At 39.7% G+C, this 22937-nt stretch overlaps 1 protein-coding gene and 1 long non-coding RNA gene across 2 annotated transcripts in view; one reads left to right on the forward strand and one right to left on the reverse strand.

Moving 5' to 3' along the window:
- rasgef1ba (RasGEF domain family, member 1Ba) overlaps positions 1 to 22937 on the reverse strand; it is an 80676-nt gene that overhangs the window by 30001 nt on the left and 27738 nt on the right. The window lies entirely within an intron of this gene.
- Positions 18721 to 22149, forward strand: LOC145552872 (uncharacterized). Its single transcript, XR_014088989.1, has 3 exons — positions 18721 to 19631; positions 19713 to 19740; positions 19904 to 22149. It is a non-coding gene; the product is annotated as an uncharacterized LOC145552872 (long non-coding RNA).

Below are 22937 nucleotides of genomic sequence, written 5' to 3' on the forward strand. Positions count from 1 at the left end.
AAATCTGACCAAGCGTTTTTGGTCTAGTTTCTACTGCCAGTATCTTAGTGCACCTGAAATGTGACAAACTAACCTTTCAGCAAGATGAACCAGTTAATTTTTTAATATTGACGAAAAAGTTCTAGTTCCACTGGCAGATTATTTCACTTATAACGAGACATTTTCTCACATTATGAGGGAAATAATAAGCAAGTCAAACTACTACTTCTTTTTATCAATATTAAGGAATTATTTACTTACAGTAAACTCATATATCTTGCTTAAAACTTGCTTGTACGTCCATTTTGTCACATGTACAAATACATTAGCACTAGACAAAAAACTGCTTTTCAAGCTGTGCTTATAATATAATATAATATAATATAATATAATATAATATAATATAATATAATATAATATAATATAATATAATATAATATAATATAATATAATATAATATAATAGTAAAACCGATTCCTTGCTGACGTTCGTTTGGCTACATAATAGAAGATGACAGGCGTCTCTAAGGGGCGACACATAAAAGGAAACTGCCTTTTGTAGCGTAATGAAAGACCTTGGCTCGCAGTCAATGAAAGCCCAGAATGAGACTCACACAATGAAATCGTAGAAAGCAACAAACATGCAAACTGTAATTATGTTTAAATGGCAGCTGTATAAATCCTCTGCTGCTGTGTTTGCAGGCCAGGCTTCTGTGTGGCTGGTTTCAGAAACGAGGCAAAACTAGGAGCAAAAAGAAACTGGAAAATGTGCAAAGGTTCTGTTTTCTCTTCCGACATCTGAACGTCAGCTTCCACGCTCTGACTGAGGTTCTGTCTGTATTCAACATTAGCGAACACATTAACTAGACTCCTTTTTCCCCCAGATAAAAACTACTGCAGGTAATTTAAAGCTTAGGAGAAACGTGAAATAAATCTGAAATCTGCTGGAAACATTTGCTCCTGACTGATTCTGTGTTTCCTAGTAGAGTAACAAGCCTCGCTGAATTAACAGCAGATTTCATCCACATCCAGATCTGTTTAAGCAAAGATTAATGAATGTCCAATAATCTGGTTTAAAATGACTGCAGGGAAATCAGTTCTTCATCATACTGGGTAGCTTTGCAAACGAGAAACTTCTGCGCTTCGTCTCAACAAGCAACAGCTTTAAGATGCAGAAGAACCTCATCAGTTTTCTACACTGCAAAAACTAAATCTTACCAAGTATTTCTGTCTAGTTTTTAATGTCAATATCTCAGTACAGTTGAAATAAGACAAAACTAACTAAAAAGTACATTTTCAGAAAGACATAGGTGCTTGTTTTAAATAAATAATTTCTCAATATTGATCCAAAAATACTAGTTATTAGTGACATAATCTGCCAGTAGTACTTTTTCATCAATATTAAGGAATTATTGACTTAAAATAAACTCCTATTCCTTGCTGATCGATCTCCTCCACCTCCTCCCTGAGCTACTGTTGAAGAAATGCACCGCCTCCCGACCAAAAGCAACCAATCAGAGACAGGAGGCGGGTCTTAGCGCTGCCAATCAACTTCACGTACACGCTGCTAAATGTGCTAACGGCGGAGAAACAACTCACCATGGCAGGAAAACCGTTTATCTTATCTGCCATCATTGATCGCTATGCTAACTAACCTTAGCTTTCACAACAGGCTATGCTAGCTGCAGCATAGCAAAAAGCAAGGGGAGAAGGAGAGTTAGCACTGGAAGAAGGCAGAAGAGTACAGTTTTTTTCACAGTATCGACATAATTACTGTTTCAACAATAAAAAAAAAAGGTGCATTTATCCAAAACCTTCCACTATGTTTGGGTTTTCATTTTAACTGAACCGCATTCAAACCATCGCTGCTTACAAACCCAAAGAAGGTTTCCAGGTTTGGAGCCCTCAGGGCAGCCCAGGTTAGAGGGCTCCATGAAAGATTCACAGCTTGTCTGTTCAGGTAACAACCTGAAGCGTCACTCAACGAACCCACTTCCTGGCACAAAGTGTTAAAGCGTCAGCAGCAAATCAGAGCCGTCATTGTGATGCTAAAAGTAGACGGTCGCTCTTACAGGGGAGGGGAGAGTGTGACGTTCAGACTGATGGGCTGGATGTGAAACATTCCTGCAGGAGAATAAATAAAAACTGACAGACTCAAAACAAGATTTCTTTTTTTCCCCCCCAATTTCTGCTTTAACTGTGCAGCAGCCTGACCTCCATCATCCTGTAATCATTTTCTAAGGAGTTTTTTTTTTTGCAGCAAACATAGTTCCAGTGTTTACTCAGGATTGGATTCAAAGTGGATTCCTGCTCATAAAAAATAGATACGGTTTGGTTTTCAGCTGCTAGAGGCTCATCTCAACTGTCTGCAATTTCACAATGCAGATCTGAGACCCGGGAACTAAAGGTTAAGTTGAGCTACCTCTGCTACCACAAAAAAAGCTCATCTGGGAAAACTCCAAGGGACATTTTCTCCAGTGAACCTGGGAGACGTCCAAAAAACTCCACCACAGGAAGATGTGCTGAAGACAAGTTCAGTAATGATAAAACTGACTCCTTCAGGCCTTAACAGGTCACAGCTTCCATAACTAGAGGGAAAGGTTAACTAGTTTTCAGAAAATGCTTAAATCGCTATAAAATTCGATCCAGCAGCTCTCTAGTTCTGGAGTCAACTCACCATAACTTCCCTTTAAACCACAGATACGAGGCAGAGATGACAAAATATCTTAGAGGCAGTTGAGCTTAAATTACCATTCATGAAAAAAGTCATTCGTTCTTAAGTTTGGAATGCATATTTATAACATAAAAATTATCATTTGCGACATCATGTAGCTCACATAGTAAAGATGCTGCAACGTCGGTAGCTGCGTTTCCATTGACTATATAATTGCACAATTTGACATTTCAAAAAGACATTTGCTCAATGGAATCACACCACTTTAGAAAAATCTCTAAATTTGAGAAGGTGGGTTTTGTTGACCGTTTCAAAGTTGGCTAATTTTGCAAAACTGCAAGGGGAAAACTTTCTCTGTGCCACACGATCCACATGACCAACAACCGGATGTTGCTATTGGCACAAGCCACAGAGACGACGACAGGAAGTAGCTGGAGGATGATGTTTTTTTAATGACTTATCGTATGTATTCATGTGTAATTTTAACTGTATTTCTTATTTAATGGGAACACTGCAAATGCAAAATTGTGTTTTTTTTGTCATCAGTGGAGTATATGTATTGACAATTTTTAGACGGTTTTGATAATAAAACTGACTGCCATAAGTAGGATCAAACTGGTCTGTCTGGACCTGAATTTGTGCTGATTATGTTAGTGAAAATATCTGCCAACTTAAAAGAGTAACAGTCTTCCTGAGACAGAGGCTGGTGCTGTAGTTTAGGAAGTAAGTGGAGGAACAAATGTTTATTTTCCAGGTTAAAACTCGGATAATGAAATTTGATCAATCAAAAAGATGCAGCACCACTGACGACAGCGCTGTAGTCCTCAGGGGTTCAGTTTATCTCTCCAGGTTTGTTTGGGTTTTCAAGCTCTTGTTGGTGGTTTGTTGTCAAGGCAATGTTCGAAGGAATGTAAAACTTCACAAAAAGACAAAAGCACAGCAGGAAAAACTACAGTAGCTACATTCATTAGCATGAAACAAAAGCCAGTGAAGTGTGTGTGTGTGCGTGTGTGTGTGTGTGTGTGTGTGTGAGGGAAGGATGACGGGTTTTTATGTTTTAGCTAATCACAAATGTGTAGAAAATATGCAAAGGAACAAAACAGAGTAAACGTTGATGATCCACACGACTCTGAAATGATCCACGTTAGCATGTGTATGCTAACGACTGCAGCTGATCGCTAACTCGTCTCTGTTTGAAACAACAAGAGGAAAAAGCTCCTGAAGGAGGAGCGGAGGTGTTAATGGTTTCCTGAAATTTCCACATCGGGCTTTCACCTGCAAACACTACAACTTAAATGCGACGTAGCGCGGCCCAGATGTGTATTCAGGCCACGCCGCGTCGAGCTGCTAGCATGTTTAGATCAGTTGAAGGAGATGCAAAATTTCACAAAAACCAAAAAGAGAAAAGGTGAACTCAAGCTGAAGGTCTAGCACTTTTGGTTATTTTGGAACAAAGCACTCAATATCAGTCAAATGATGAGTTACTTTATTTTAGAACTTAATTCAATTCAGTTATTATCAAGTAAACGGTGATTTTAACACTCAAAGTCTCCAACAATGAAAAAGAGAACTTTTTTTAATGCCACAATTATGTTTGTGCTGGACTGTTTCAGCTTTTTGATTAGAAAAGAAATGTGTGTCAAATGATTTCATTTCCTCTGGTGGGTCAGCTGACAGAAAAAAACCTCAGTTTGTCATCAGGAACTAAAACAGAAACCTTTTCACTGCCACCTTTACACTTCTCACAATAACCTCACACAGAGGAAACAGGAAATAGTAAAAATGCGTGACTTTGGAAATTTTTATTTTTTAGAAGGAGAGAAAAAAGCAGGTGAAAAAGTCCCACAGTTTTAATAGATACGGGGTTTCACAGCAGAAAGGTCACGCCACCAACATTACACTTTACCCACCATCGGTTTTGATCGTAGGTAACAAAAGATTTGCTTCCCAGAGTTTTTTCATCTGATGTTGGATTTCTTCGTCTTCCAGAAACAACTGCGGGGAATTTCATTGTCCTCAACGTGGCTTTATTTCCCATTTTTACTTTTCTGAAAACAAAGAACTAATTTATAATATGGTAAAAATCTCTAGATTTATTTACCATGAAGTAGAGTTATGTGGTTTTAAAACTGTTAAAACTGGTGGTTTGACTTTTAACTTGTTGATGTCGCAAAATATATATTACGATCAAGCATTTTTCATTTCTCTTTTTTCAGTTTATTCATTTCTTTCAGTCATTTGCAATAAAATAAACAAAATTGGACCAATCAACAAACACAGACCCAAAAGTTTATTAGTTTGTTTTTTTAACACGACTGGTGCAAAGTGTTGCAGTTGGCAGCAGTGGCTGTTTTTCCATTGACCATATAACTGTGCAAGTTGACATTTTTAAAATAAATCAGCTTAATGCAAACACACCATTTAAAATAAATGTGTTTTTTGATAAGTTTTGAAACTAAAATAGCTCATTATACCGCTAATGTCACAATCGTGGTGTTTCCATAAGTAAGGAATCCAATTGTTCATGTGATAAGTCTTCCTCAGCTCCAAAACCTTTAATCCAAAAAATAATTACTGTGTTTCCATTAAGAAAATTTATCTTTAAAAAATCTAAATGTGTATTTTACCGTTAATTCTGCCACCAATTGAATGTTTCCATTGACACAAATCACATATTTTAATGAATTATTTAATGAACAAACTTATTCACGTGTGATTTTAATTGCATTTCTTATTTAATGGAAACACTATAATTGCAAAATTGTATTTTCTCCCATTTGCATTGAAAATGCAGCGCCTGTCGTCCTGGGTTCAAATCCCAGCTTGACGTCATTCAGCATCGAGTTTTCATGTTCTCCCCATGAGGAATAATTGTACTCAATTATTATTTATTATTATTTATTATTTATTGGGAATAATAAATAGACACATCCATATTTTCATATTCTCCTACTTTCATCCTCTGGCAACTAAAACCAGTTTGTAAACCGGAGATAAAAACCAGTGAAGCTCCGACTGGTGAATAATGTCAGAGCGCATTCCTGGATTTTCTCCTTAACCTGTGATGAGGAGAGATGGGCCTTCGGTCTGCTCTCTGTGTGATTAGTAGTGCAGAAAAATAGGTCAGCAGGCGCACAGCGAGGTAAGATGAAGTGGCTCATCGGAGACGGTTACGTCAGCAGCGGCTGAAGCAGGACGGAGGAATCCCGCTGTGGAGCCTCAGGATTCCTGGCTGTTCGGCGCGGTTCAGTTCTCTCCCTCCCTTTCATGTCTCCTGACAGCCTGCAGCCGCCGCCGCCGTGTTGTTTACATCAGGCTCTTAACAGCTTTCACACCAGACACAAATACTCAACATGGGAGCATTACAGCTATCTGAAGAATTCATTTTTCTCCATTAAGTTCAAGTGGAGTTCAGCTGAAGCCTTTTGTTGGAGCAACCAGCTCTGCATCTTAATGACAAGTGTTACGAAAGCAGAAAAATATGTTTATCTCAAACCACGAGCTAAGACGTGAAAAAATAAGACATAAATATTACAGAGGGTTCGGGGGGGGCGGGGGGGGGGGGGGGGGGGAGCATATGAATCTCATGCCCTTATGATGAATGGTGGTTGATCTTACACTAGAACGTAAAAATGGCTGCAAACAAAAGTGCAACTATACAACCGTACGTCTTTGAAAAGCATAAGTAGAGGCTCCTGCACAACCAACAAAATGCAGCTGACTGTGCATCAGTAAGACCAGCTGATCAAACATCTTCGAACTCAGCTCGGGTTGCTAGGTGACAGGCCGGGCACTGCTGCAGTTGCTAGGTAACAGTGAAATGAGATTCAATAATCGGAAGGGTTTTGGAACGGCTTGTTTTCCAGACGCCAAAAAGCATCAACTTATTGTCAAAAAATAACTTTTTTTTTTTTATTATTGTTTTTTAAAGCAGTTGAAACCCAAATAGAAGCACAAAGATGTGGAAAATACACATTTTACATGATAGATCCCCTTTAATGACAACAGCAGATCATCTGACACTGACTGAGATAACCAAAAATATTAAATCCGACTGAATTATTGGCTTTAACCTCAGTCACGTATGATCAGCAATCAGTTGAGCAACAAGGCTGCTGCTTAACTTCTTTACATCAAAGCTGCTCGACCACTTTGAGCATTTTTCTTCCTGCTGTAATCCAAAGCTCATTTTTACCTGTATTTACAGCCACCCATGCAGAAAATGTTCCTCTTTGATTTGCAGCTGCAGAGCACATGCCTCTGCGTCAGGCTGCGATGCTGCACCACACAGCCTACAGGCCCATATGGAAGAACTTCAGCAGCTCATTTATTAGCAGTGAAACGGGCTTCGGAGAATGTTGTGATGTGGAGTTTGGCTCCGGATTCTCAAAGCGCTCTCTAAAATGAATGGCAGATCTTGCGGTCGGCCGCCTGGACAGTCTCTAATTTGCCTGCAATTTTTATAGCAGCCACCAATTTCCAGAGGCCACACTGACCGGCGCTGAAAACACGGCAGCGCATCTGTATCTCCGGAGGCTCCTTACAAGCACCAAAGAGGAAAAACTTCAGTAAATTCAAAACAGATCCGTTCAGGAAGAGGTTAAGGACCCTATCTGGGAACCTTAAAGGGATAGCTCGTATCTTTATCAGGGCACTTCCTCTGTACGTATTTCTGTGAAGCTGCAGGAATTTCCACCTCGGATTCCTTCTCCTTTTGTTTCAAACGTATTTAGACAGGAAGCTTGACGTAGAACAAAGAGTTAAAAATACATCCTTCACTCACATTTTCCTTCGGCTGCCATTTATTCCCAAATTAGGCTGCACATTCCTCTGTAAGGACGCTCGTTGGCTTTAAATGGTAAATGTCGGGTCACTGTTATGAGAAGCTGTCTGTCGGACAACGTGACACTTGGAGCTCACGGGTCAGCGTGACGCTGGATCATCGTATCGGCTGGAGGAACTGACCAGCAAACATCTGGACGAATTATTCTGTTGTTCCAACAAACTGCTGACCTGCAGAGGAGACCCACAGCTAAAAGACACATTTCCAGTGTTCCTGAACCGAATGCTGTTGGAGCATAATAATTATTATGAACCTGCAAAATGGACCTTAAGTTAATATATATATATATATATATATATATATATATATATATATATATATATATATATATATATATATATATATATATATACTTTTAATAAGTATACTTGCTCAAAACCTGTTCAGTTATGAGAGGCAGGTAGAGTAGCTCAACAGTAGTAAAGTAAGAGCAGGAATACTTCAGCATATTTTTACTCAAGTAAAAGTAAAAACTGTCCAAGAAATTTCTCAAAAGTAAAAAAGTGTTTAGTTTAAAGGCTGTTGATGTACTGAGTACTGATCATAACATCTCATTTAATATTAATACTCAATCTACAAACAGCTACAGCTGTATAAGGGAAGTATTATGTATGTTCCAGTCAAGAAAGTAACTATGTTAGCTTCAGTTGTTAATAAAAATGCTATCCATCCATTTTCTTGCACCCTTGTCCCTCAGTGGGGTCGGGAGGGTTGCTGGTGTCTCTACAGCTCACGTGCCGGGCGAGAGGCGGGGTCACCCTGGTCAGGTCGCCAGTCTGTCGGAGGGCAACACAGAGACACACAACCATGCACACACACACTCACACCTAGGGGCAATTTGGAGAGGCCAATTAACCTGACAGTCATGTTTTTGGACTGTGGGAGGAAACCGGAGTACCCGGAGAAAACCCACCATGCACAGGGAGAACATGCAAACTCCATGCAGAAAGACCGGGGCCGGGAATCGAACCCAGAACCTTCTTGCTGCAAGGCAACAGCTCTACCAACTGCGCCACTGTGCAGCCAATAAAAATGCTACATAAAAGAAAATAGACTTGAAATTGGGCTGCTGTCTCTTTAAAAACTCCTGCTCTTTCTGAAACTCCACCTTCAGGAAGTCATCAGGACATGGCTCCTCTATTAAAACCCTTTAAGGACATTTTTACCAGTGTTGCAATGAGAAGTGGCTCCTATGATGAGCTCAGCTGATGTGCAGTTCCACCAGGTGTTTGCTAGTTGCTGCCGCTAGTCTGAAGGAGCCGAACGCTTGGAAGCATGAACACTGCAGCTCTGAGGAGGTGCTGCGCCTCGAAGGCGGAGCTAGGTCCACGTAGGTGTTTTGAACAGCTGAATGGTTGCCATGGCGATTAAAGGATTTCTCAAACATGCATTAAAAAATCAAAGCAACACTCCAGGTATGTTTTTAATGAGGAAATATCATTGTAACATGATGTAAAGCTCAAAAAAGTTGACTTTACATAACACTGCTCCTTTAAATCAGCATATTTACTCACTCAGCAATCACCCCCCATCACCACCGTCACACACGTTTGTATCCCAGCGACTCCCAGGAATTTGTCCCGTCTGAGTCACCAAGGCGACTCCCCCCTGTTCCAGCGGCTGAGGAATGCGGAGCATGTCTGTCCCTGTTTTCTCCCAGCGGACGAGCGTAAAGTGACCCTGACCACACAGGAGGAGCCCTTCCTCTGCAGCTGGCCCCCACCGTGCCGCTTCCACCAGCACTCACTGGTGGAAACGACTCCTTTACTGGACCAGGAATGAGTTCATCTAGACGTGGATTCCTGACTCCATTCCACGGCTGTGGGGTTTAAACATGGAAAGAATACTGTATTGTTTAAAGTACAAGAAAAACGTGCAAACTTCGCCAAAGGCTCGAGGCAAAATGAAGCATTAAGTGAAATTCAAGATGGATTTTGAGAAAGTCAGTCAAAACTGGTGCCAATAAAATGCAAATAACTCAAAATTTAAATGAGCTAATGTAACTTCCTGTGGGTTTTAGATGAGTTTTAATGAAGAGTTACCAGAAATAAGGAAGCAGATTATTAAATATGCTTTTTGTTGTTAAGTCCAAATGAACCTCAATCGCTCCGTTGTCACTTTCTCCATCAAATATTAAAAGATCAAATATTAAATCAAAGAGGATCCATGTCAGGACACAAGATACCAACAGCAGCCAGAACCTTTGCTTATTTTGTGAATTATGTTACTTATTTTTCGTTTGAGATGCAAATATATTTCACCTTGGCTTTTACTTAATTTATTAGCTTTTTTTGTAAAACTTTTTTTTTTTAGCTTGCAGTAAAAATATGTATATTTTTGGTATTGAACACCTTAAAAGCCACTTAAAGGACTGAAATTGCTTGGAAAATGTTGCCTTTTTAAAGTTTTAGTTATAGTTTTTGAGGTGCAGCAGGATCCTAATAATGCTTTAACAAACAGAATCAAACAGATATTTCTTAATCTACTTTCTTTTAATGATAAACCAGTTCAGGTTTGACTGGTCTGTTTTAGATCTCTCACTAGAAAACATCAAGTCCACAAACAGTGAAGTAGAAATGTTTCGTTGCTGAAGCAGAATCTTTAAAAATCAAATGAAAACTTCATCATAATGTAAAAACTCTGAATTTGATTCGTATGTTAAAAATATCTGTATTTCTACTCATATTTTACTAAACTTTTATCCATCCATTTTCTTTCACCCTTGTCCTTCAGTGGGGTCAGGAGGTGCTGGTGCCCATCTCCAGCTAATGTTCCGGGCGAGAGGCGGGGTCACCTGGACAGGTCGCCAGTCTGTTGCAGGGCAACACAGAGACACACAGGACAAATAACCATGCACACACACACTCACACCTAGGGGCAATTTGGAGAGGCCAATTAACCTGACAGTCATGTTTTTGGACTGTGGGAGGAAACCGGAGTACCTGGAGAAAACCCACCATGCACAGGGAGAACATGCAAACTCCATGCAGAAAGAATGGGGCCGGGAATCGAACCCAGAACCTTCTTGCTGCACGGCAACAGCTCTACCAACTGCGCCACTGTGCAGCCATCAGAATTTTTACTAATTTCATGAAATTAAAGTTAGAATTAAAAAAAAAACAATTCAGTTGAACCAACTCTTCTGTAGAAATGTTTTTAAAAAGAGATAATGTGCACACACACAATTTAAAAAATAAATGTTTCTTCAATTGAACAGCACATTTTTATGAAAAATTAGGTCAACAAAGCATGCAGTTTGCAAGTAATGGCCAAAGAAAAAATACTTCACCAAAAATAAAAATACTTGCCTCCAATGTTAGTGTTACTTTTTTGGAAATGTGCTTGTGTTGCATAAAAAAAGTCTTGGAAAAATTGCTGAAGCTAGTAGACTTGTGTTGTCTTTACATTTTTAAAAATTGCTCCGTGGCAACAGCTCTACCAACTGCGCCACTGTGCAGCCCACTAAACTTCTATATGAAAACTAAAAAAGTTTAAACTTTTTAGGGAAGTTAAGACTTCCTCAAAAAGAAACAGACTTGTTTTTTAGGAAGAAAAAGATGTCAAAACTTCCTTAAAGATGTATAAAAAATTCATCATTTCTTTACAATAATAACTAAACTCAGTTTTAAACTAAAGTTGTGCTTCCTGTAAAGGGAACTGAATTGGTTTCCAGTCTGCCAGCTGAGTGGGAATTCGGCTCCTGATGGTTATTTATTACCCGACTGTTTGTGTTTGGTCGTCTCACCTGGCTCAGCTGTGCTACAGGAAGCAGGTGCAGGAGCATTAAGAGGAGCTGCAAGGACCCGGCCACGTCTCCAAATAATAATATCATTAATGGTCTGAAAACACAGAGGAGCTGCACAGCAGAGCCAGCAGGTTCTGGTCCAGGAAGTGGCTGTAATTAGGCGGAGCAGCTGGGAGTCCGATGTGTGTTTTCTGCCTCTTTGTCATCTCAGCTAAGAGTCTAATTTACAAGGATTTACTGACTTCACATGGATTTTCTGAACTGAGGATTGTTTTTGTAATTTGACTGAATAACTATTTTGCCTGTTTGTTATTGTGATTTAAAGCTGCAGGATTTAACTTTTATAAAAAAATTTGATTTTTACATATTTGTTAAAACTGACAGATAATCTGTGAATTGATCAAACTCCACCTCCCCTCTGAACTTATACTGTTATCTGAAGAAAAGCGCCGCTCCCGACCGAAAACAACCAATCAGAAGCCAGGAGGAGGGTTTTATCGCTGTTAATCAACCGGGTAAACATGCTGCTAAATGTGCTTATGGCCATTACAGGAAAACACATTTATCCACCATCACTGGAGCTATGCTAACTAACCTTAGCTTTCACGACAAATTCTGCTGAAGGCTAGAAGGTTTATCGTAGCAGAGATTAAGGGAGAAAAGGGTGAGCGGCGCACACACAGCAGTGATTGGCAGCGTTAAGACCCGCCTCCTCACTCTGATTGGTTATTTCTAGTCTAGTTTTCCACAGATTATCTGTGATACATTTTTTGTTATGAAAGTTACATACTGCAGTTTTAAGAAAACATGCTTCTCTTTTCATTTGGGCACAAACGATTCAGTTAAGATAACTAAACACAAAATGTGTTTGTTTTCCTCAGGTTTCTTGCATTTTTTCATTTAACAAATTTTCAAGACGTCCTCTAAAGCAAGCAAAAAATAAAAACCAAGACAGGATGAGTAACAGTTTGAATAAATAATCAAATTGTGCCATTTTTTGTATTTCTAAGAGTGACTCAAGGGAAACAATGAGCCAAAACAAACCGACTCCACCCGCCTCTCCCCCCTCCTCCCAGTCTGAGAGCAGCGGGGTGAGTGGATGCCCTGCCCTGGATTGACGAGAAACACCCACATGTCACTGCATCTGCACTGCAATAAAACCAAATCTGGAGACTCTGAACATGGAAAGTTAATTTTTCCATGTTTAGGTATTAAAACTATAAGGAGAAGTAAAAAAAAAAACCTCTGAAGAAGACAGAGAGCAACTTATTTCTTTATGAAATGCAAACAAAAATGGAGTTTTGTCAGATTAGCAGTTGTAGGATAAATCTTTTGGCTTCGGTAAAAGGCCACAGTCATCTCTCTCACTAGTGCTAAACTAGCTCGCTTGTTTTGGTTGCATTTACCCACAATCCCTTGTGCTGGAGTCCATTTTCTGCTTTTGGAGCAGCCTCTGGTCCACTTGGCATTCACAACAGAGATCTAGTCAGGCGGGCCAGAGTTTGCTTTTTTGGTTCATTGTGCGTTCACATCTCCCCAAACGAACTAGAGTTTGATTAAAGTGGACTAAACAGAGCTGGTGTGAATGAACCCTATGGAGTTTGAATACTTTGAAAGGCAGTAGTACACTGAAGCTAGTTGAATCTTCAGCTTCAGTGTCAGGAAGCTGAAGATTCAACCAAACTAAAAACACTCATCCCTTTCTCCTCATCCTCACTGTTACTCATCCACTAATCGATGTAGGTGCAAAACGCCGGAGCGATTCAGCAAAGCGTCACAGCACGACTTAAATTTGCATCGTGAGCTGGAGCTGCTAAGGAACTGCACTGCCCACTAATCTGCCCACTCTTCTCATTCCACTACGCAGCCTTAGAAACAGAACCACCCACAGACGAAAACACAAAACTGGACCAGACGTCCAAGATTACGTAACTCTGAGCCTTTATGTAACAAGGACAAGTCAGCGGGATGGAAAACGCATTTTTTCCTTTATCTAAAGCGATGTGTCACTGGTTCCTTTTACAGCATGGATGGCGTGTGTGTGACTGCAGAAGCCTCATATTGTTTCCTCTCAGATGGAAAGTGGTGCAGATGGCTAAACATGGCTGGCCAAGGTACCAAGTGGAGCGCCACAACAGGTCCAGATGGACTCAGGCTCTGAGGTTTACTTTCACCTTTTCCAATGTTACTGAATAAAATAAATACACATTTGCCAACTTCTGATCAATTCAGTTGGAAAAATGTTCACTGATTTCAAAACTCTGGCTGAAGTTTTGCTTGTAATTACAGTTTCAGCTTGTCTGCATCTGAATCAAAATAAAAACTTTTTTTTTAAATTGATGGATAAAAATAGTTTGTTTTTTTTAAACCATGTTAGATAAAATGACAAAGTCTAACACAACCTCTGATCAGGGGTGAATTAGGCTTGTCATAAGGCTGGACGACATGGCATTTCATATCAGTTGTTATTGATAAATATTGATTAGATTTTTGTTTTAAATATAAATACTGCCAAACTGGTTGTGTGACCTTTCCTCTTTTACCCAAAGCTGTCAGTTTTTTTTATTTTTAAGCAGCTATGAGGTAAGCTGGTGAAATCTTTAAACTGCTGCCGAGCAAGTTACTCAACAGGTTGTTGCTAGGTAACCAAAGATTGAGTGAGTTGCTAGGCAACCAAAAAGAGAGAGAGAGTTAGTTGATGCCACCGGCTAGCTTAGCTTGGATGTGTAAGGTTGAGTGGCTAAAATCTGATACTGATCACGTTTTTAATCACGATGTATGTGATCGATTTATTGCCCAGCCCTAGTTAAGTTATTTAAAAAGAAATACAAATATTTTTTTTTCCCAAAAATAATGTACTGTTGACATCCGTCTAGGTTAGACCTGCGACTCTTCTGCACCACATTTAGGAAACATTTAGCTTTTTTTTTAACCGTTTTATTTATTTTACATCATGGTTACCATATTTTATGCACGTAAATTAAAACAATCTGATCTTTAGCCACTGAAATTCAGCAGTTAAAGGAAATATCTGTATACTTTAGGATGTATTCTTCCTTTTGTTGTTTAACTTCACTCTGGTTTGGATATCCTGGGGATAAGTTTTATTAAAAATATTACAAAACCAGTCAGAGTAACAAAGTGTCAGTGAGTACACGCCATGAAACGCCTTTTTTCTTAAAGTAGGTCTGCATTGCATGTGAGAAATGAGCAGGAAAAGATGAATGTTTTCTTCTGGTAAACGATCCCAAAGTGCCACTTGCTGTCGCTCTTTTTGACCCAAATCAAACCTCTAATAGCCACTTCCAGATCAAATCTGAGACCTCTGCAGCGTTTTGCGAGCGTGGGAGGAGGAGAAGGAACATTGCTCTTTTGAGAAAACGAAAGCAAGCCCCTCTCACGCCTGATGCTAAATTGCCCAAAGGATGTGAGTGATTGATTGTTGTTGCAGCCTTTAAGGCAGCATTCAGGGAATAGATGCTCCACTCAGAGCAGAACGCTGAGAAAATACTTTCCCCGTTAAGAAATCGAGCAAAGTTCTTGTTTTTGGAAAGAGACGCTTTATACGACACCAAGAGGAAGTTAATGTGCTGAACTTTGAGCCTTAATCTCAACAGGAAAGTGTAACTTAAGAATCTGATTCTTATCTGTGTGAATTCTCAATTTTAACAGCATGGAAATGAAAATATTGGTTCTCTTCTTATCTGGATTTCTTTGAGAAGAGAGACAGTTCATCACAGTAGTTCAGTGCAAAGGTCAGCGACTTTTACAACCCAGGCAGCCATTTTTACCTTCGGTCCACCTGAACAAAGTTTGTTTTAGAGCCACAAAAGCTACATGGAACAAATTTGCTTATTTTTTTCTATCTCTGCTAAAGAAAATGTACGGAAGAAGATTAAGGCCAGTGAGGGAAAAAAATTCTGACTTTAATCTCAGAATTTTTACTACCCATCCATCCATTTTCTTGCACCCTTGTCCCTTAGTGGGGTCAGGAGGTGCCTATCTCCAGCTAACGTTCTGGGCGAGAGGCGGGGTCACCTGGACAGGTCGCCAGTCTGTCGCAGGGCAACACAGAGACACACAGGACACACAACCATGCACACACACTCACACCTAGGGGCAATTTGGAGAGACTAATTAACCTGACAGTCATGTTTTTGGACTGTGGGAGGAAACCGGAGTACCCGGAGAAAACCCACCATGCACACGGAGAACATGCAAACTCCATGCAGAAAGACCGGGGCCGGGAATCGAACCCAGAACCTTCTTGCTGCACGGCAACAGCTCTACCAACTGCGCCACTGTGCAGCCATCAGAATTTTTACTAATTTCATGAAATTAAAGTTAGAATTTTAAAAAAAAACAATTCTGTTGCACCAACTCTTCTGTAGAAATGTTTTTAAAAAGAGATAATGTGCACACACACAATTTAAAAAATAAATGTTTCTTCAATTGAACAGCACATTTTTATGAAAAATTAGGTCAACAAAGCATGCAGTTTGCAAGTAATGGCCAAAGAAAAAATACTTCACCAAAAATAAAAATACTTGCTTCTAATGTTAGTATTACTTTTTTGGAAATGTGCTTGTGTTGCATAAAAAAAGTCTTGGAAAAATTGCTGAAGCTAGTAGACTTGTGTTGTCTTTACATTTTTAAAAATTGCTCCGTTTTTCTTTTTTAGGCTTGTTTGGTCGAGATTATTAGGAGCCGCAGTGAAGAGCTGCAGGTTGCAGATTTGTGAAAAACTTTCTACTTTTAACCATTTGTTTTGATCCAACTGGTTATTCCATAACTTCTATGAAGGCTCTCTAATTCATTATTATTTTAAACATTTAAGTATCATTTAGTTATTTTTCGATTACAGGTATCAAACTTAATTATACAGAGGATCAAAATAAATAAAACCTACCTACCAGTTTAACTCACTGTCTCCGATTTCCTCCTGCTTTTTGGGTTCCTAGCCATCTGTAATAGGTATTTATATAAAATCTTCTGCTGACTGCAGGTTGCACTGGAGCCTCAGGACATCAATATATTACAGTTTTTATACATTGATTATATATCACGTAAATATGGTTCTGTGAATTTGTTCTGACTGGTTCAAGATCTTTTTGTACCTGAAACTGGACTTGCAACTTAAATTCCACATATAATAATTATTAAGAAACCATGATTATATCTTCATCATGATACCAGATCATGGAGGATAATATGTTTTAAATTTACAGAGAGACTTTTTGTTGAGAACATGCACTTCTGCGTTTGTCTTTCTCCTCTTCCCCGACTTTGCTGCAGTTCTTCTCCCATCAGGGAGTTGCATCTTGACAAGCCTCCTTTTAGTAAGCCAGGGGACGCTGGTGTGTCTCTGCAGGAAGCATAATTAGCCTCATCTTCCCTCCGTTCACCGTCTCCTTCACACAGCCCTCCATCCTGCCTGTGGCAGTGTTTGTAAATGAGCTCTCCTCTCAGTGAGTCGGCGGCTCTGCTAGAAAAGCTCATCCACGACTCGACTGCGCAGTGAAAAGTTCAGCTCTTGTTCTGAAAAAGATTCACACACAGTAGTGCTCCACTTTCTTTGTCTCCCCAATGTCAACCTCAGAGAAATTCAACAACTCTACACTGCAAAAACACTCAATTGTACCAATTGCTTTTGCTCTTGGTGTGAATATCTTGGTCTATTTGAAACTAAAAGGGGATGCACAGTGGCGCAGTTGGTAGAGCTGTTGCCTTGCAGCAAGAAGGTTCTGGGTTCGATTCCCGGCCCCGGTCTTTCTGCATGGAGTTTGCATGTACTCCCTGTGCATGGTGGGTTTTCTCCAGGTACTCCGGTTTCCTCCCACAGTCCAAAAACATGACTGTCAGGTTAATTGGCCTCTCCAAATTGCCCCTAGGTGTAAGTGTGTGTGTGCATGGTGTCCTGTGTGTCTCTGTGTTGCCCTGCGACAGACTGGCGACCTGTCCAGGGTGACCCCGCCTCTTGCCCGAAATGTTAGCTGGAGATGGGCACCAGCAAACCTCCCGACCCCACTGAGGGACAAGGATGCCAGAAAATGGATGGATGGATGAAACTAACTTTTCAGCAAGACATAGCAGCTTGTTTTAAGTCAATAATTCCTTAAAATTGATGAAAAAGTACAAGTCCCACTGGCAGATTATTTCACTAATAAGACATAATTCCAAATCCTAAATCCCAAGTCCTATATCTTGCTGAAAAAGTGTTTGTAAGTCAGTTTTGTCTTATTTAAAGATATTTGCACTAGAAACTAATCCAAACTCGCATGGTAAGATTTTGCAGTAATTTCTACTAAAGTCTCCAGAAGGTTATGCAAACTGAAGTAACTGTATTCTGTTTGTTTTAAAGAAGTTTCAGAACGTCATGAAAAAAATCTTGATAACTTTGTAGAATTTGAAATTAAAACAGGCATTTATTAAATGCCCTGGAAATCTAACCATAGAAAAAATATGGCTATTATCGTACCAATGCAAAGTCAGCAGCCATCATAATTCTTTTTAAGGCAACACTGTTTTTGAGTGTAATAGTGTTTCCATGTCTGTTGGTAAAGCAAACAACCCACTGCAGGATCGCTACCAAAGCTAATATAAACTGTTTCCATTGCAAATGTGAGCAAAACTTTGTCAATATTTCTCTAAGGTCAAAAAACAAAAAGGATTTGGTCTCAAACTGATAAATGCAGCATCACGAGGGGGATATTTGGACAGAGAACAAGTATCAATCCAGTTCTTTTCTATAAATCCTGTTGCGATTTTAATCTAAATGCTAGTTTTCTACCAGAATCTATGTCAAAAAAACAATAAGAACTATTTTACAATCTATTTCAGTAAAAAAAACAGAACATTAAACAGATTTTCAGGATTATTAATATAGTATTCCCACCTTCATCCTTGAACCTGACTAAATGTTATGCATGCTAAGCATCCCATGCTGCGCATGGTGAGCTGTGGCCAGCTCTTCAAAAGCAGGAATGATTGCACTTAAACCCGACAGCAGGAGGTTTAATGTGGCCTTTGCAGATCAAACATCCAGCGCTGCCTCCGGCCGTCACGCACGCCGTTTCCTGGCATTTTAAACTCATCCAGCGAGGCACGAATATGTAGCCGTGTGTCTGCGGAGTGAACATAGACGGATCTGAATGCAGCAAAAACACAGCAGGAGGGCAGTGGCAGCCTGAAGTTAGAAGATCAGGCTGGTTTTACACACAGAATGAAAAAACTGGTTTGCTTATTTACAAACACTGTAGTTGGTTTGAGTGTGAAAATCCTCTGCTGGTTTATTCCAGCCTCAGTAGCTGTACTACACTACATTTTATACAAAAGTGAAACAAACAACAGAAATACTGAAAGGGGCAAGATTATGTTAAATCGACTTTTTTGAGCTTTACATCATGTAATAATGTCATTCCATAATCAAAAACATACCCAGAGTGTTGAATCGATTCTTTCATGCATGTTCAAGAAATCTTTTAATCTCCATGGCAACCATTCAGCTGTGCAAAGCGTCTAGTGGGACCTAGCTCCGCCTTCGAGACGCAGCTCCTCCACTGAGCTGCAGCTTCTGCATTATACAGCAATTTTTCCCCCACTCTGCTCCTTCAGACTAGCTGGAAGCAATTAGCAACACTTGGTAGAGCAGGCTGAGCTCATTATAGGAGCTACTGCTCAGTGCAACGCCGGTAAAAGCGTTGTTAAAGGGTGAATAGAGGGGCCATGTTGTGATGACTTTGGAGATTCAGAAAGAGTCCAATTTTTTTAACGAGACTGAAGCTTGATTTCAGGGAAAGTCACATTTCTTTTAAGTAATATTTGACATATATAGTGTTTTTATAACTGAAGGTCACATCGTTATATGATTATATATAAAATGGCACCGTGTGCCTGAAAAACATAATACTGCCCCTTTAGAGAACAAGTTCCTCCACCTGCAAATGGTCCATATTTCCACCCAGTATGTGTGAAATAATGCAGAATACTATTAATACCTCGTGGACACGAAGTGAGATTTAAAAGCTCTGACAGCTGGTGGTCGACGTGCCTCGAGTTGCAGCCATTTGTTCGCAGTGTTCTGTCTGACAGCGGATTTGATTTACACGTCCCACGCTGTCCCAAACGGCGGCCTCTCCTCCTGCCGCTCTGACCTCTGTCAGTCCGGTGTCTTATGTAACCCGTCTTATCAGTCAGAACCTCCGACATCCTCACATCTCGCTTCAGTCCTCAAGATGTAAGGAAGAGGGATCAAGAGAACGTTGATGTGCCTCCCATTAAAGGGTCATTTATTACATAACCTGATCCAGATCAGTTTATGTAACGTTTGTTTTTCCTTCGGGGCAAAAGTTCGGTCCTCACAGCTACGTGTCATGTTTGGTCATGATGAAGGTTTGGCACTGATGTGACAGTTTGTTTGGTTTTACCGCAATGATTTGTCTCTAAATTTGCCTTTTTTTAATCTATTTACAGGAATAACGACGGTTTTAGAGAAATCCAGGTCAGTGTGCCTTAGTTGTTCAAAAAAGATATCGAAAACAAACTCCTGCATTTTGGACACACTTGGATTTATATCTTTCCAAAAGCTTAGACAAAGTAGAAAATTGAGCATTTGGGTCATCCTGTATTATCTAGTTGCATAATATAACATCCTCTGTTCACAGAGCCAGATTATGACACCGGGAATTAGCACATCCAGCAGCTGCATCTCCTGTTACTCAGCCGACATCAGACTCGACCTTAAAGGTGACCTGCTACGTTTCCTTAAACGGGTTAGGATACTTCTGTGGGTTACACAAAACAGGTTTATTATGTTTTTCCACAAAATCATCCTGACATGAGAATTCAGTCAGCTCAGTTCAGAATGAGATGTTTTAGGGCCAAATAAGCTGCTGCTGGCCACAAACCCCAACTCAACTATTACACTCGAAAGTGAAAAATGTCTGCAAATAGATGGACAATTATGCAACCACACATCTTTGAAAAGCAGAAGTAGAGCCTCCTGCACAAACAACAAGTACGCAGTAAGTGGTTTCTGGATGGTAAGCCGATGACAAAACACTTGTGTTTTCCAGCAGCCGTTGTGCAGTGCATACAGCAGTAAAACTAAACGTAACAGAGCTCTGCTGGGGTTGCTAGGCAACAGGCTGGGCATGCCTACTTTACAGGTTTTAGAAACGGCTCCTTTCCCAGACACCAGAGACATTGTTACCAAAAACAACTGGATGTTTTTTTAGTTGTTTTTTTCTTTTTAAATTGCTTGGGTTGTTTTTAGAAGCAGTTTTGGAGACGACATGGCAAATTTAGAACTTCATCCCAGAGTGACAGAAAATGAAGCACTCCACACCAAACTAATGTAAGAATGGCTGGTCCACCAAGGTACTGAGGGGGAAAAAAAACCTCGTCTGCTTGTTTTTTTGTCATCAGTTTGAAAAGGTTGTGGCTTCCAGTGATCTACAGTTGTTATGAAATGAGGGTGATGGGCGTACAGAAAGCCAAACAGGTCAAACTTTAACCGCTTTGTAACTCCTAGTAGCATCTAATAATATTTCACCATCATTAATTATGCAGTGATGTTGTAAATATCTGCCAGTGTGGTGTTCAAACACAGTTTACAATGTTTTTACATTAGGAGAAATGATTCAGTTCTGATCCGAATTCCAATTTTGAGTTAAGCCGAGGCAAAAATGACTGAAAATAAACTCCAGATCTAATTACATCTCATCTCAGTAAATGTCGACTGGGTTTTTCATTATCAGGTTTTCATCCCTCAGCACTTTTGAGTTAGACATTTATTTATTCGTTCCCTTCGTGCTTTTTTGTAACTCTCTGTATTTCCATGGTTCTTCCAGCGTCGGAGGATTTTTGTGAAACCGAACGCAGCATCTCAGAGTCCTGCTTCTGCAGTTCGCCTGCATCCTGGTCTTTTTTTAACCACCACATCATGACAGTGTTTTCTTGGGTCTGGTCGGATCAAAGCTCCCTCTGACAATGGATGTCAGGGCGGCTTCAAGGCTGTCAGTCAGGACTGATGGCTGGAAGGAACTCCTCCTTAAATTCCCGAGCAGCTGAAACCAGAGAGGCGAAGTTCATCTCAAACGTTTTTAAAGATGGCCAGAAAGCTCAGGACAAGGCATTTTGATTTTATTTCATTTTATTATTTTGTCACTTACTTCTCCAAGCGATGTAAAGATTAGTGAACATGGGAATACATTTCCTGGAATCATTTTAATTTATCCATGTGGAGGTTATTTTCCAGAGATGTTTCAGCATAAATACCGATACCAAGGCCTAGTCTAATATTTCTTGTAAAGTCATTGTCATGTTTTTGCTTTTTCACACTAATGAGTATTACATTTCACTCACCAATGCTGATCCTGGAGTCTTCCAATTATTTTTCTCGACATAAATGGTTAACTAGGTTAGCATAGTTACTATCGCCTAAATCCCAGAAAGCTTCATCATTTCTTTCCAAAGCTTTCTCACAACCTGCAAAGAAGCATTTTTCCTTTAATGCTAAGCTAATGTTAGCATGTCTCAGTTTTCATAGGACTTGTTGATAAGTTGGTAATTTTGTTCCAGTTCAATGTGAAAAACATTTAAAGCATTAAAAAGAAATGCTTTAATATTTCTTTCTAAAGCTTCATCACAACCTACTAAGCGTTTTGCTTTAATACTAAGCTAATGTTAGCATGCTTCCTGTTTTTCATATGACTTGATAAGTTGGCAATTTGGTTCCAGTTATATAAAGAAAATGCAATTCAAATATATTGGTGCTCACACTGTCATTAACAAAAGGAGGTTGTGATGTCACAGCCGTTTCTGGTAAACGGTTCAGTTCTTCAGGAAAATTAACTCTAAAACCTCAAAGGTTTCAGGTCTTTGTCAGCAGGTTTCAATAATGTTGAACATTTGTGATGGTGGGGATGACGATATTTATGACCTGACAAAAGAAACAAAAAAAACGATTTTTGATCGAGTGCTTGTCTCGTTTTTTCTTTGATTAGTCGGTAGGGCTTCACCTTTCTGAATGAACCCAGGTGTTGACGCACCTTTTCCGTCATTTAATTGGTCGTTTACAGCTGCTCCGTCGTTGGTTGCAGACATGCCCCCGCGCACAACGGAGTCCCTCCATTATTCATTCTGCTGTCTGTGGAGGCAGACGCTGCACTTTCCCACCTCTGGGATTTATTACTAAGAAAAGCCGTAATCCTTTCCTGCTTTTAATCCATTTCCCTCCTGCAATTGTGCCTCACATTTACAGAGGTGGGCATCAACTAGGAGCATCTTTACCAACCTGTGCTTTTTATTGAATAATTTTATTATGAAGGATCATCTAAACTTCAGTAAAACGTCTGGATACTCAACCTGCAGTGAGGAGCTTCACTGAATGAAGAACAAGCTTCACCAGAAACATCTCTGCAGTTTTTGTTTGAATTTTATAAGTTTTATATTGATAGAAACTGATTTGGAAAAATGTTTTATTCATTTTTTAAATATTAAAATAGACTCATGTGAAGGTTCATAAGTTAATCTTTAGTGTTGCTACTTTGCATTACCTATATAGTTTTAAACTCTCAGCCAACATAGTTAAGTCTCTGAGCAATGAAGCAAAATGCAGTACGTCTGTCCGACAGAATCCCGTTTCTCTATTTTTTGTTCATTCCTACAGCAGAATATTTTTTCTTCAAAGTTGCA

The sequence above is a fragment of the Poecilia reticulata genome, chromosome 9 (assembly GCF_904066995.2).
Source record: "Poecilia reticulata chromosome 9, P_reticulata-male-v2, whole genome shotgun sequence".
NCBI classification, from domain to species: Eukaryota; Metazoa; Chordata; class Actinopteri; order Cyprinodontiformes; family Poeciliidae; genus Poecilia; species Poecilia reticulata.